Source organism: Camelus dromedarius, chromosome 3 (assembly GCF_036321535.1).
Source record: "Camelus dromedarius isolate mCamDro1 chromosome 3, mCamDro1.pat, whole genome shotgun sequence".
NCBI lineage: Eukaryota > Metazoa > Chordata > Mammalia > Artiodactyla > Camelidae > Camelus > Camelus dromedarius.
The window spans coordinates 78,304,477-78,318,102 of NC_087438.1; the positions used below are offsets into that span (position 1 = coordinate 78,304,477).

Sequence of the window (13,626 nt, forward strand, 5' to 3'; positions counted from 1 at the left end):
GAGTCCCCAGTCCTGGCAGGGCATCCTGCGATCAGGTTCAGTGTTCAGCAAGGTCGGTGCTGAAGCAGGGACCAGCTAGTGGGAGCTGGGCTCCCAGAAGGTGGACCCCGAGCAGCCACCAGTGGGCGGCGCGAACCCGGCCAGGCCCCCCGCGCGCCCGGGCTCCCCCGGTGGGTGCTCAGAGCCCCGGAGAGGAGGAGCAGGGAGGGGCGCGTCATTCTCCCGGGCAGCGAACTGTCACGGAATTTGACACCCCAAGTGGCAGCTGGTCCCTGGCCAGGACTCCTGATCCTTCTCAAATGGAAACAGTTTCTCCCAGTGAACCTGCCGGAATTCTCAGTGGAATCTCACTTCGGCTTTGCCTCCTGGCGCATTTAAGCAAGGCCGCATTTACCACTTTGAGACCGGGAAGGTTCCAAATGGAGAGGGGCTCCTGGTTGCAGAACAAGGTAAGCTGGAGACTAAGGTGACATTGACTGTGGACACCAGATTTAATGGGGACCATCCTCCCCCTAGGCAAGGTGATGAAATGAAGTTTGCCTTGGGCTTCCCCTCCCCATCCCCTTCCCCAGGCCTCTTTCTGTTTCACCTTTTCCCTGCCCCCACACATACCTTATAAAGAAAAATTACCCTGGGTGGGTAGGGGGTGGAGGGACTCCCTCATGTCCTTATTTTCAGCATTTTCTTATTCTGCACTACACGCAGATGCCACAGTACGACTTGAAATTTCCCATCTCCCCTCCATCTCTTGTGCCTACTCTCCTTTCTCCCTTGCCCGAGTTCCCTGCTGCCCCTTTTCTTAATGCAGCCTACTTTAATTTCTTTGCCATCTCTGTTTCTAACTTCCATTCTCCCTCTTTGGAATTATGAACCAAAATGAAGGGAGAGAGTGGAGAATGTGGTGACCCTGTGTGTGATGTAATGCTCGGGCTCTAGGGTGTAGGGGTTGATGGTTTAGGAATCATTTCTTTCTCAAGCCTTGTTGAGCACTCTGTGCTGTTATTAAACTTCTTCATGTGTGGGATGACCAGAGCATTTTCTTGAAAATAAGCTGCCCCTCCCCCCAATTTTCCTCCCAGAGCCTCTCTCCTTTCCTCTAGGCTGCAGGAATAGGTGTCTGCAAGACCAGGCGGGTGTAGAACATGTGGGAGAGGAGAAAGCTCCTTAGATCCAGGCTGGTCTGGTGCCCCTGTGCTCTCATGCCATGAAGTAGTAATAACTATAATCACACATTAATCACAATAATCATTTATCAAGCACTATATTTGTGGGATTTTTCTCATGAACAATTAGAACTCCGTGAAGGATTCCTATTTATCTCTTTCCTTTTTCTTTTTCTTTTTTAACATGTGGGGCAACTCAGGAACAGATGATTTAAGTAATTTGTTCATAATCACACAGCCATTAATTGGGGAAGCTGAGATTGAAACTCAGAAGTCTGACTCTGGACCGACCACAACTCTTAACCCACTACATATCTCTGTCATCACATATTCATCCATCCACCCTGAGATACAGTAGTGAACAAGGCAACCAAGATCCTTGGATCTTATATTTTAATTGAGAGAGACAGACAATATATCAGCAAACAGACTAGATAACTTCAGGTAGTGGTAGATGCCACAAAGGAAAGAGAACAGAGTATTATACTAGAGAGCAATGACCTTCACATGGAGAGCCAGCAGGGAAGTTCTCTTTGTAGTGGGAACATTCATGCTGAGACCTTAAAGCATTGAGGAGAGGAAATGCAAATAGCTAGTGAACATATGATAATTATTACCTTCAGTAATTACAGAAGTGCAAATTTAAGTCACACTGGGTGTCCCCTGTACATTCATTTGGTTGGCCCCAAATTAAAAAGATTGACAATATCAAGTGATTGAAGAAGATGTAGATCCACAGGACCTTACAGCGTTGTGGGTAGGAGTCTATAAACGGGCACAATGACTTTGGGAAACAGTGGGCATTATAGCCCAATATGAATATTTATACACCTGTGATCCAAAGTCCAACTCATTTTTAGATTTATATCTCTTAAAAACTGTTGTGCATGTTCAACAGGAGACATGTCCATGAATATTCATAACAGTCTGGTTCCCAAAAATGAAAAAAATAAAAGAACTCCATCATCAAGGAATAGATGAACAGTATAATATTGTTACACAGAGGAATATTATACAGCAGTCAAAATGAATAGACTAAGTGACACATAGCGATATGATTGGATGTAAGCAATATAATATGTGAAAATTGGTTGAAAGATTATATATAGCATGATAATCTTATAATAATAAAATTACTAAAATGAAAAAACCCTACTACTTAGGAATATACATAGTTGCAATAACATTATAATAATAAGTAGGAAAGCAAGATATGTGAACCTGAGATTTGAACACGTGGTTACCTTGGATGGGGAGAAGCAGGATGACCATATGGTTGGAGGTGAGTCAGTGGCAAGGTCTCAGTTGAGTTTTGGCTGGTAGGGCCAGATGTGCTTATTACATTGCTAAAAATAACTAGTAAAGAATGCAATATGACAGGCCATGTGTGGACTAATGATGAGAGTATATGATGAACCAAATATTAAGACTAATCCTGTTCTGTGTACTGTGGTCTGAAGTGGTTTAGGAATCATTCCTTCCTCAAGCCTTGTGTAAGTGGAAGGTAGGTAGGAAGGAGCAGAAGGCAGATATCTCAGTCAGGGAATGGTAGCTTGAGGTTTTTCAGGAAGAGGAAGGTGGCCAGAGTAAGGATGGGCAGCAGATCAGACAGGCAGGCTGGGATCATGCAGGGCCTTGTAGGTCAAGGAATAGATTGAAGGGTTTTAAGCAGGAGTGAAATAAATGGATTTAAGGTTAAAAAGGCCTCTCTGGTGCTGTGTGGAGAACAGACTAGATGACGGGAGGGGCCCTTCGGAGGCCACTGCAGTAGGAGAGGAGAGAAGATGGTGGCAGGAGTGGGACTGTGTTTCTGCAGGTTATTTACTGCAGAGGGCACCAGCCTGGAGGTCAAATCCAGCCTATACTCCTCTTGCCAGCAAACATCCTATCACAGGGTTGTGAAGGCCTGGAGGAGGGGCACCTTTTTCAAACTTGCATAAAGGGCTCAGGACCAGCAGCAGCCCACTGGTGATCCGGGCCGTGAGAATGGATTTGAAGAGAAGTTAGATGGATTCCGAACACATTTTGGAGGTAGAATGGACAAGACTTGTTGATGGACTAGATATGGGGGCTGGTCAGGGAAAGAGAGGAGTCAAAGGTAACACCTGGATTTTTTAATTTGCCTCTGGGGATGTTGATGGTGTTTACAGAGAAAAGGAAGAGCAGGGAAGGGGAGAAAATCATATTTTAGATATATTAATTTTGAAATGCTATTAAATGGTCAAGTGTAAATAGGGAGCTGGTTTGAATCTGAAGCTTGAAGGAGAATTTAAGGCTAGAGATTTAACTGTGGAAACTATAAGCCTGTAGATGGTATAGTTCAAAGTCCTCTGCTTAAGTTGTTTTCAGATTGTGAATTCCTTTGGGGCAGAGAAATGTTGTCTTTTTTTTTTTTAATCTGCAAAGGAGGGTAAAGTAGTATAGGTGATCAGTAAATATTGGTTGCATATAGACGTGGAGAAATAGAAGGTTCAGGGAAGAAGTGTCCTGGGTGACACGACCCTGCCAGGGGCTAGAAGTTAAGGCTGTGTCCTTGTCAATTCCCCCTGAGGCTGAAGCAAGTCTAATGTTGGTGCCATTGTCACATGCAGCACTGAGCTTCATAATACCCTCTGGGGCCAGACCTCAGGGGTTGGCCCTGCCCGACTACCTTTGGGCCGACGAGGTTCTCTTACGTCATCAAATTTCATCGCTCTGCTGACATCTAGTTCCCCAGCCACCACCCTCCCATTGCAGTTCCCATCTCTTTACTGATCTGTCTCCTTTCTTCCAATGGTGCCCCTTGGCCCTGTTCATTGGTGTATCTCTAGTGCCAGCACAGTGACTGGCTTATGGGATGTATGCAGGAGCTCTCAAAGGATAGGAAGGGGGGAGGAAGAAGAATTCCCCTTTTTTCTTGGCTTTTAAGATGGTCAGGATGAGAGCATCCCATTCTCACTAATGATAAGTGCACAAGGACCTCTCTTTCCTCAGACAGCTGGGTACAGTATTGCTTAAAAATGTAAGCTTTGGACTAAAATAGCCCTGGAATTCAGTTCAGGCCTACCACATACAGCTTGATGAGATCACTGAACCTCTTCTACGGACTCAGTTTCTTCATCTGTCAAATGTGGAGAATAACAAAACCTTCCTCATGCTGTCATTGTGAATTTTAAGTAACATAATGATGTGAAGCTTCTTAGCACAGTGTCTGGCACATAACAGGGACACAGTAAAAGTTTAGTTGTTCTTATTTTCTAAGGCATTTCATTTAATTGTCAGTGCCTCCTTCATTGACTGACTTCAAGGAATGCTTCTGAGAATTTAGGCTCCTCATCCAGAGGCGCCTGTGCTCTGGCAGGGAGGTAGTAGCCATTTTTGGCAGATGGGAAACTATTCCTGGGCACATGGGCATTTGCTGTCTCGTTTCTCACATTACGCCACGTAGTATTCCACTGCACATAATTCACGGCCAGCCAGGAGTCTGAATAACCGTGAGGATTCAGAATGTATTCATTCAACATTCCATAAACAGTGATTGAATGTCTTACTATGTAAATGGAGATGCAGTGATGACTAAGACACAGTCCCTGCTTTCAAGGAAATCACAGTCTAGTTAGGGAGGCTGACAGATAAGCAGACATTTACAATGTACATTCATAGGATTACTTCTGGTCCAGGACCCCAGCCATAAGACCCTCTGCCCAGTGCTGGGAAGAATGGTGTGAACATAATAGTTACTAACTTGGGTCTTTGGACTCGTTGATCAATAAAAATTGGTAAGATGCCAGATGAGAAATTCAGGCGAGGCTTTATTGGAACTGGTGCTGTAGCAGGAGGGAGTGAAAACAAGTTAATGAGTTTCCTTGCTTGCTCTCCATTCTTTGAGGGCTGGCTGGTTTCTTAAAAGGGGTGAGGGTAGGGGTGGATCAGTGGGTCTGGCCAGAGGGGTGGCTTAGGTGGTCTGCCTCCCTCCTTGGTGGTGCTGTGTGCAGGAATCATGTGCAGTGCCCTGCCTTTTCTCCCAGCACCTTGGAAGTGGCAGTTTGTGGCCTTTTTGTATCTTATTGTTTATAATCACCCCAACCGCAGGTGTGCATGGGTGCAGTTATTTTCAGTCCCTTATAGTTTCTTTGTATTCTGTTACTGGAGGAGACTTTGTCCAGGTGCAAGCACTCCAGTAAAGGGTCCCAGGTCCCAGGCTATCTCAGTAATAGTGATGGTCCCTTGGATTTGCACGTATATTTACAAACTACAAACCAGTTCACTTTTAATTATTTCATTTGATTTTCATAACACCTTCATGTTGCGTAGGTAGATTACTACTCCTGTTTTATGAATGAAATCCAAGACTCCATTGAGCAGATGCATTTACATAAGGCACACTGTCTTATGCCATGATCTGTCCTTCCAGCCTCTTCCGCTGTCCCCATGCAGGGGTCTGTCTAGCTCACCACTCTTGTGAGCTAGGGTTTAGTTTTGATTCTGAGTTTTACACCCTTGGATTTGATGGCCAAGTATAGCTTCCCTGTTGGGACCTTTGCTCTCTGTAGACTTAAACTGACAACTCATCCCATTTGATCAGCTTTGTCCAAACCTTCCAATCTCTGGGACTCACTCTTGGTACTGGCCACGAGGCAAAGCCCAGGTGAGGATCAGGACGGTTCCCCTGAGAAAAGGAATCAGCGCTAGAAGCTTGGTGGATTAACCATGCTTGTGCAACTGGGAAGTGGAGGAATTGACAGAACTTTTCATTCCCCAGTTTCACAATGCTTTTTCAGTCAGTTGTATTGCTGGCTGTTTCTACGCAAAGAATATAGGAGTCATTTCAACCTCCTTAAAAATGGAATGACTTATTTGTAATTTTTCAGAGATATTTTAACTGTAGTTGGTCATTTACGAAGCACTTGGAAGTCTTCCGATTCAGAATACATCATTGAATAAAATCTGCTTAGGGTTTTTACATAAAGAATATATATATATATATTTAAATTAGGGAAAGTAAACCTCACGAACTTGTCATGTGATTATAACATGGGAGAGTGAGTTTGTTGCTGAGCAAATGCATTTTTCAAATCTATTGTATTTATTATATTTGTAGAGGATATTAGTAGGTGTTTGTGCTGCCCACAGAATGTCTGGGTGGGGCAGCTCAGACACCTCCTGCCAGGCCTGCAGTGCAGCAATACCGCAGTTTCACAAATACCGAAGGAGAACTTCCTTCCCCAGCTCTTTAACCATACCACAATAACTTTGATTATATTAGCTTCAGCAAGGGGTCAGTTGGTTAACTGGTCATATTCTTTGAATTTAGTTTGTGAAACATGTGAAAAATAAGAGCCATTATTTATCAAAGGTGAGTTCTCAAAAGAGTTTTTTAAAATTCCATTTACTTCAGTGTAATAGGGATCAAGTTACATGTTAATTGACTGGTAAAGAAATACTACTACCATTTTTCTTCTGTATGAAGGGAGACTGGTCTGAATTCCTAAAATGTCTGAATTACACTGTCTGTGAGGGTTTTAAGAAATAGCTTTGTTTTACTTTCAGTTCATGCAGTAATAGTACTAACACAGTGTTTTCGATGAGAGTTTCTTCTATGTATGGCTAAAATTCATATGCAATTATTAGTATCAGTTGACTATAAATAGGTAAGTGCGAAACAAATCTGGTTTTGTTTTAAAGTGGTTAAAATTTTACGGTACTAATTTGCTCAACATAACTCTTCCTTGTACCTAGGTAAACTTCAGCCTAAGCTATTTAACAAGGACATAATTTATAAATTACTGAAAACTGAATGATGTTTTGCTGTAAATTCACATTGAAAACCAAGACTTCACTCCCAGATGAAACTTGAGTTTCTGCTTAACTTGAAGGGAGAGATTTTTTTCCTTTCAGGTTGGAGAAAAATTTACAACCTGACGTGTGTAGACGGCTTTGCTGTCTTCTGGAAGACTTGGGGCTTGTTAGCTGCAGACAGCTGTGCTCAGCGCACTCCTTCCAGACTCCAGCCTCTGTTGTTGATATAAAAAATTTTTACACAGCCCCTCAGATAAAAGGCTGCCAAAAACTACACCAGAAACAATGATGGTCATGTATGTGTCTGAAGATGCTGGCTGCTTGTGGTCAGGGCATCTCTAGCCAATTAGCATTGATTGAATCTTCCTGCTATGCTTATTATACTTTTACTGCAAAACAGAATCCCGGTTTTGCCTCATGTGGAATGGTAGAGACAGATGCAGAGGATAGCATGGCAGGCCGGGCCAGACCACTGTTTCTCAAATTCTTGTCTTTCCAAACACAGATTTCCAGACCCTAGTCTCAGATATTTTGACTCTGTTAGAATTTCCCCAAAGGTCCATTTCTAACAAGCTCTCAGGTGAAGCTGATGCTGCAGGTCCTCGGAACACCCTTCAAGCAGCACTGGCCTAGGTCATGAATTTGGAGGAGACTCAGGTGTTAACAGTGGGAATGAATTTCAGAAACCAAATTCACCAGAACATGACTAGTCCTGCAGAGGTGGGGAAGGCAATGTTATGCTGCCCAGCTGTTCAGTGGGACCCACATCGTCCTGGTTTTAGCACTGAAAGTCTCGTGTCCCAGGAAACTCCTCAGCCCCAGGCAAACTGGAAAGTTGGTCATCATACGAGACAGTCTGGGCTGGCTTAACACGGCAGCTTTATTGTGCTTTAAAGTGACGGGTGTTTGGCTTAAATTTTAAGCTCAAGAAAAGCCACTGAGCATGCTGTGGAATGACACGGAATCACGTGTAACAGAGGGCTGCCAGTTAGAATCTTCAGCTTTTCTAAATCTCTTTTCTCGTAAGTTCTGGTAGGTTGGGGAATTCCCAAACTTGTCTGCACATTGGAATCACCTGTGGAGCTTTTAAAAAGAAAAACGAAACAAAGGGATGCCTGCCTGCTACCTGCCATTTTGAATTTATTGGTTTAGGCTGTGAGCCGGGTTCTTAACCGTTGCCAGAGTTCCCCAGGTGATTCTGATTGGCAGCCGAGCCTGGGCGGCGCTGCGGCGGGGCGTCTCCGAAGATGGCGGCCTTCAATAGCTCCCGCTTGCCGCGCACACGCCGTTTTCACAAGAAGCGTCTATTTCCTGTCCGTTGAGTCACGCTGCCTTTGACTCTTGCTTTGAACAGTAAAATTTGGTGGCGGTGAGTTCTGGGGCTTGTGGCCCGGTAGGCTTTGCTTCTTCCCCGCGGGAAGCCGGCCCCCACGTGAGCCGTCTGTCTGCCCATCCCGAACCCACGCTGCTGTGAGGACGCGCCGCGCGCCGCGGGGAGGGCGAGCCGCGGCCCCAAGGAGCAAGTTTGTGGGGACATTTTCTGGGGCCTTCTAGCACACTCCAGCTAACAGCTGACTTTGGCCAAGTGTGACCCCAGCTGGTGCCACCGCGCTCGGAACCATGCAGGCAAGTCCCCCCTCATATTTGCCTTGGGTCATTTCACTTTGGGTGGTTTGTTTTATATACCTGAATCGTAAGTGTGGGCCTGGTAACAATAACGCAAAGGGGGCATTTCGAAAAGCCCTGTGTAAGTGAGGAATGATTTATTCGTCATCCAGATCAAAGTTCAAAGCAAATTCAAACCATAGTGCTGAATATTTGAAGGGGAAATTCTTAATTATATGAATACAGTTATTAGTGATAATGACCAAGAGATTTCACTTGTCAACATAGTAGATTCAGCAGTGCTTTCTCTTGGGTCCTGTAGAAGGCAGAGCCCAAAACAATGCTCATAGTGCTGTATCAGTTTATTTGGGCTGTGCAACCTAGGAAAGCGAGGGTAACAGGCAAGAGAGAAAGAATGTGATGTGATGCAGTGTAGTGCCGTGTATTGCCACACTCGCTACTGTGTAATAACGAGCTGTGGTCACTATACTATCTTACTTGGCATCTGGGGCTTCTCTGGAACGGTTGCAAAAAGGAATGGTACCTTGGTGTAGTTCACGCACGAGAAAAAGAAAGAGGAATTTAGCTTCCCGGCTCCCTCTAATTTAATTTTTCCCTGTTAAAGTTTCACCACATGGGAAGCTAAGTCTACACACTCCTGCCTCTCAGTGGATGCTGAGGAATCTAGGTACCATCCTACACAGTACATTATTCTTCCACGTCCAAAAGTGGAGGGTGCCACACCTGGGTGTAGTTGAGGAGCTCAGTAACACCGGGAGGAGGAAGAGGTTGAGGGAATCTGAGAAGGTCCATGGTGCTTTTGTTTGTCTGTTTGTTTATTGGTTTTTTACCAAAATGCATACTATGAGGTCTCTTACTTTGATACTATTTTTGCAAACTACATTCTGAGGCTGAGATTATCCATTGGTATAGATTGCCATCCTGCTTTTAACCATATGCTCAGTATCAGTTCCAAGATAAATGCGGTATTAGCCTTGACTGGTCTTTTCCCTTCCAATAATCTTACCAGACACAACAGTCTTCCTGGACATTTGCAAAAGTCAACTCCAAGGATTTGGTTTTTCTTTTACTGTTTGGCAGAGCCAGGTCTCTTTTCTTATATAAAATGGAGTTTGCATGCTTTATAGCCTTGTGACACCATTGAGCTGTCACTTCCGAACACCCATCCTTTTTTTACGTGCTATTAACTCTTTTCCTAGTCAGGCCTTTTTTTTTTGCAGTGGGGAAGGAGATTATGAACAAAAACATTATGTCATGTTTAGTTATGTCATGAGGTTAGGCAGTTCCTAAACATCAATGGTTTTAGATGACTCTTAGCATTATATTTTGCAACCCAATCCCACCCTGACACTAGGAGCCATTATGTTGGAGAATCAAGTCTGTTTAACAAATTGAAGGGTTTATTGTTCTGTGTATGATTTGGGGGCGAGGAGGGATTTGTCTTCACTAGTTTCTCATCTTTGCTTATGGGATTTTTTTTCTTTTAATTATCACATGTGTATAAGTAGTGAAGATCACCTAACTTCAAAAGGGCAGGCAAAAATAATTTTGTCTATAGTTAAAGCTGTGAAATTAATCTGCCCATTGCTTTTCCTGTGGACAGATAACCTCCCACTGAGGTGATTGATTGACTGTGATGATACCCAGTCATTAGTTTTTCTTCGCTCCTTGGGGCAAAGAGAGTTAGGCTTCCTCTCATTTTTATAGAAATATACCCAAGTAGTAAGCATGGGAAGATTCTTATGCCCCAGAGAAAGAGATGAGGATTGCAAAACACCTCATGTCTTTTTTGCCTCCCCATGTTGCAGAGGCTGAGCCTGTGGTATCATTGTTTTCCAGTGATGATTATTAGGTTCACCTTATTCTCAAATGGAGTTGTGGCATGCAATCCGTGTCTAGCTAGTCTCTGCTTCCTACTAGGGTGAATTTTCTAAATGTTCCCCTGATCAAGTGATAGATCTTTGGACCTAATGGTTGCTCTTGAATGGACGGTATATGCTGTATACGGAGAAATAGAGGTGTTTTATTTAAGACTCTTTAGTAAATGAAAGAAGTCCGAATCACACTGTCTCAAATAAAAAAGGAAATTCTCGGCTTTTGTGAAACAAAGAGTGAGGGTAGGACCAGCTATATCCAGGATTCAAGCAATGAAGTTATAAACTCTCCTCCTTTCCCTCTGCTCTCCCCACAATGTTATCTCTAATTCTTGGTTCTTATTTTGTCCAAGATGGTGGTGGTCTCAGACACGATTTTCTCTTGTGGCTCCAGGACCCACGCTGACAGATTTAAGCTTTACCTCTAAAGCTTAATTTTGTTTTAACAAAAATTCTGAGAGTGAGTTTAGAAGGCAAGCCATGTTCAGACTTGGGAGGACTCTGAGAACAGAAGAGTGGTGATTCCCCAAGGGAAATTTAAGCTGTTGTACTAGAAAAATGAGAAAGGGTGCCAGTCTGGCAAAAACGATAAATGTCTGCTTCTTTGGGAAAAGAGACCCACTACCTCCTAGCTGAGAGACTTTAGCCTTGAGAATCATATGCGTAGTTTTGTCAGTTATCTGAAAATGGATCCAAGTTTCAGGGCTAGACTCACATTAACTGAGCCCAGAGAGACTGATGTATAAACCCTTGACTGATTTATTCACTCACGATGAGGACATTCAAATGACCTCAGATGCCATTGTTGATAGAACAGCCTATTTTCCCCTCTTAATAAAATCACAAGGAAAGCCAATCCTAAGAAACCTGCTAAATGAGGATGCATCAGGACAAGAGGAGATAATACAGTGGTCCTTAGTAGGATCTGCCCTGGGAACTAGAGGCCTGGGGTTCTCAGAGGCAGAGCAGCATGGTTCCTGGATGGTATACCGAGAGTCTCTATGAAGTATTGATGTTTTGGACTTCTCTTTTGGCCAGTATTTTTCAGTGTGTCCTCAACTAGCTACATTAGAATCACCAGGGAGCTTGATAAAGTGCAGATTTCTGGCCTCACTCAGACCTGCTGAGTTGGAATTGAAAAAAATCTACATTTCAACAAGGTCCTCTGGTTTTGTCTCTGCAGTATGAGTTTCTTCTCTAAGCTGATCAAACCCTCTGTTCACACAGTCTTCATTCTGAAAGGATATAAATGATCAGATTTCTGCTTAATAAATTATTAAACATTTTGGTTTTGATGACCCATCACAGCTCTCAACGTAAGGTATTTTTAGATTCATTTTGATGATAAAATTCTGATTAGAAAGTAATAATGTAGAAAGTAGGGAAAGAATGGAAATTTATAATGAGTTTGGTAAAGTCATCTGTAATTTAATTACCATTCTTGTCTTTCTTTGTGTGTGTATGTTTCCATATCCTGTTCCTTCCATACGGGGATCTGAGTATATTGTACATAATATTTGATTCCTGCTTTATTTACTACAATTTAATTTGTGAGCACCTTCCCATATTGTTAGTCTTCACTTAGATGATATTAATGGCTATTCTCAAAATTTCCACTCGTCTATTTTATAATTTTATAGACAGAATTTTATTCCCACAGATCATTAATCATGTATAGTGCATGTTGTTTTTATAAGTGTGGAAGGAGATATTATGTGTTACTTTAAAATTAAGCAGATAGAATCACAATATTTTACAAACAAAAGCTAACTTTTTCCAGGAGGGAAATTTTTACATACGTTCTTAATAAGGGAATATTATAACAAAGTCACCAAGGTCTTGTGTCACAAGATTGTTAGGTACATTTAACCTCCTGTTACTGAACTTGTTTGTAAGTTTAAGTTAAAAAATTAACTTACATGAAATATTCTATTAAGCATATTTTCTGTAACAAATTACTTTGCCTCAGGATCAGTCATCCTTGGAAGATAACTATTAAATGTATCTCTGAATATGACATGAGAGATTTTGTGCCCTTTAAAAGACAGACTTGGGCAGAAACTCAGCTTCGAGCTTGTAAGATACAGAAGAAATAGGCATTTAACAGAAAATGTATGATCCCATAAAAATTGTATGCCTATATGCAGTCCTGGCAGACTTTACTAATTCACTGTCCCAGGTCAGCTTAGCCTGGCCTGCACCATGGGCCTCATATTTGCAGCCAGAGCTCACGAAGTGTTTATTCACACAGTTTGCATGGGTGAAAGCCCAGGCTGCTGTCACTTCTGCTGTCACACGTTCCAGGTCCCCCCTATACAGCGCAAACTGACAGGGAGAGACTTCAGAGGCTCTGCCTTCCCCCGTGCTGCTGGAGGGGCCAGGGGACAGTCAGTTTGGGGGGGAGGAGTGGTACTTGATGCACAATGAAATGGACTTTGACAAAAGAAAGATAGGCGAGGAGGAGCCTGTGGCTAAATTGCTGGCCTTTCTTCTCCTCCCTGCAGAGTAGTCCAAGATGCAGGTGTTCATACTCCCTTCTCCGAGATGGCGTGGAAGGCTGCGTGGCCAGCTTCATCCACAGAGCTCTTGCCAGCTGGGTTACACACTCCCTCCTCCCATGTGTTCTTCCACTCCTGCCTCACTCTTGCTTCCCTGAGAGTACAGCCCACTGGGGCATATTGCCATCACAACCTCTTTTGAAATGGAATCTGATCATGAGACTCTTCTGTTTCAGCCTTTCTCATGTTCCCCTTGGCTTCTGTCTTGACTGTCCTTACCCAGCATGGGACATAAGACTCTCGTGGTCCAATCTGGCACCTCTCTAGCCGTCTCTTTCATTGTTCAACTAGCATGTTTGTCATGTTCCAGCTACACTTTATTACTTCATATTTATCCAGTGAGCTGTGCCTTTACCTGTGCAGTTCCTTGTCTTTCTGGTCTTCCTCTATTCAATAATGCCAACTATTCCTTCAAGAGCGGGTCTTAGCATCTCCTCTGGGAAATTTTTCTAGTCTGCCTCTTAAAGAGGCCAGTGAGCTGTCAGGCAGGACTTCTGAGAGTTAACTTGGTTAAATTCCCACAGACGAGGAACTAGCCCTAGTTTCTACAGGTCAAGAAACTCATATTTTGCCAGTATCCTCAACAATGATCAGTATCGTCAGAACTGGTGCAAACTAATCAAACTC

The 13,626-nt window shown here is 43.3% G+C and overlaps 1 long non-coding RNA gene across 1 annotated transcript in view; it reads left to right on the plus strand.

Moving 5' to 3' along the window:
- Positions 1-345: 345 nt before the first annotated feature.
- Positions 346-13,626, plus strand: part of LOC135320273 (uncharacterized) — a 235,530-nt gene continuing 222,249 nt past the window's right edge. The window contains exon 1 of the long non-coding RNA XR_010379518.1: positions 346-449. This is a non-coding gene — a long non-coding RNA (uncharacterized LOC135320273). The remainder of the gene's footprint in view (positions 450-13,626) is intronic.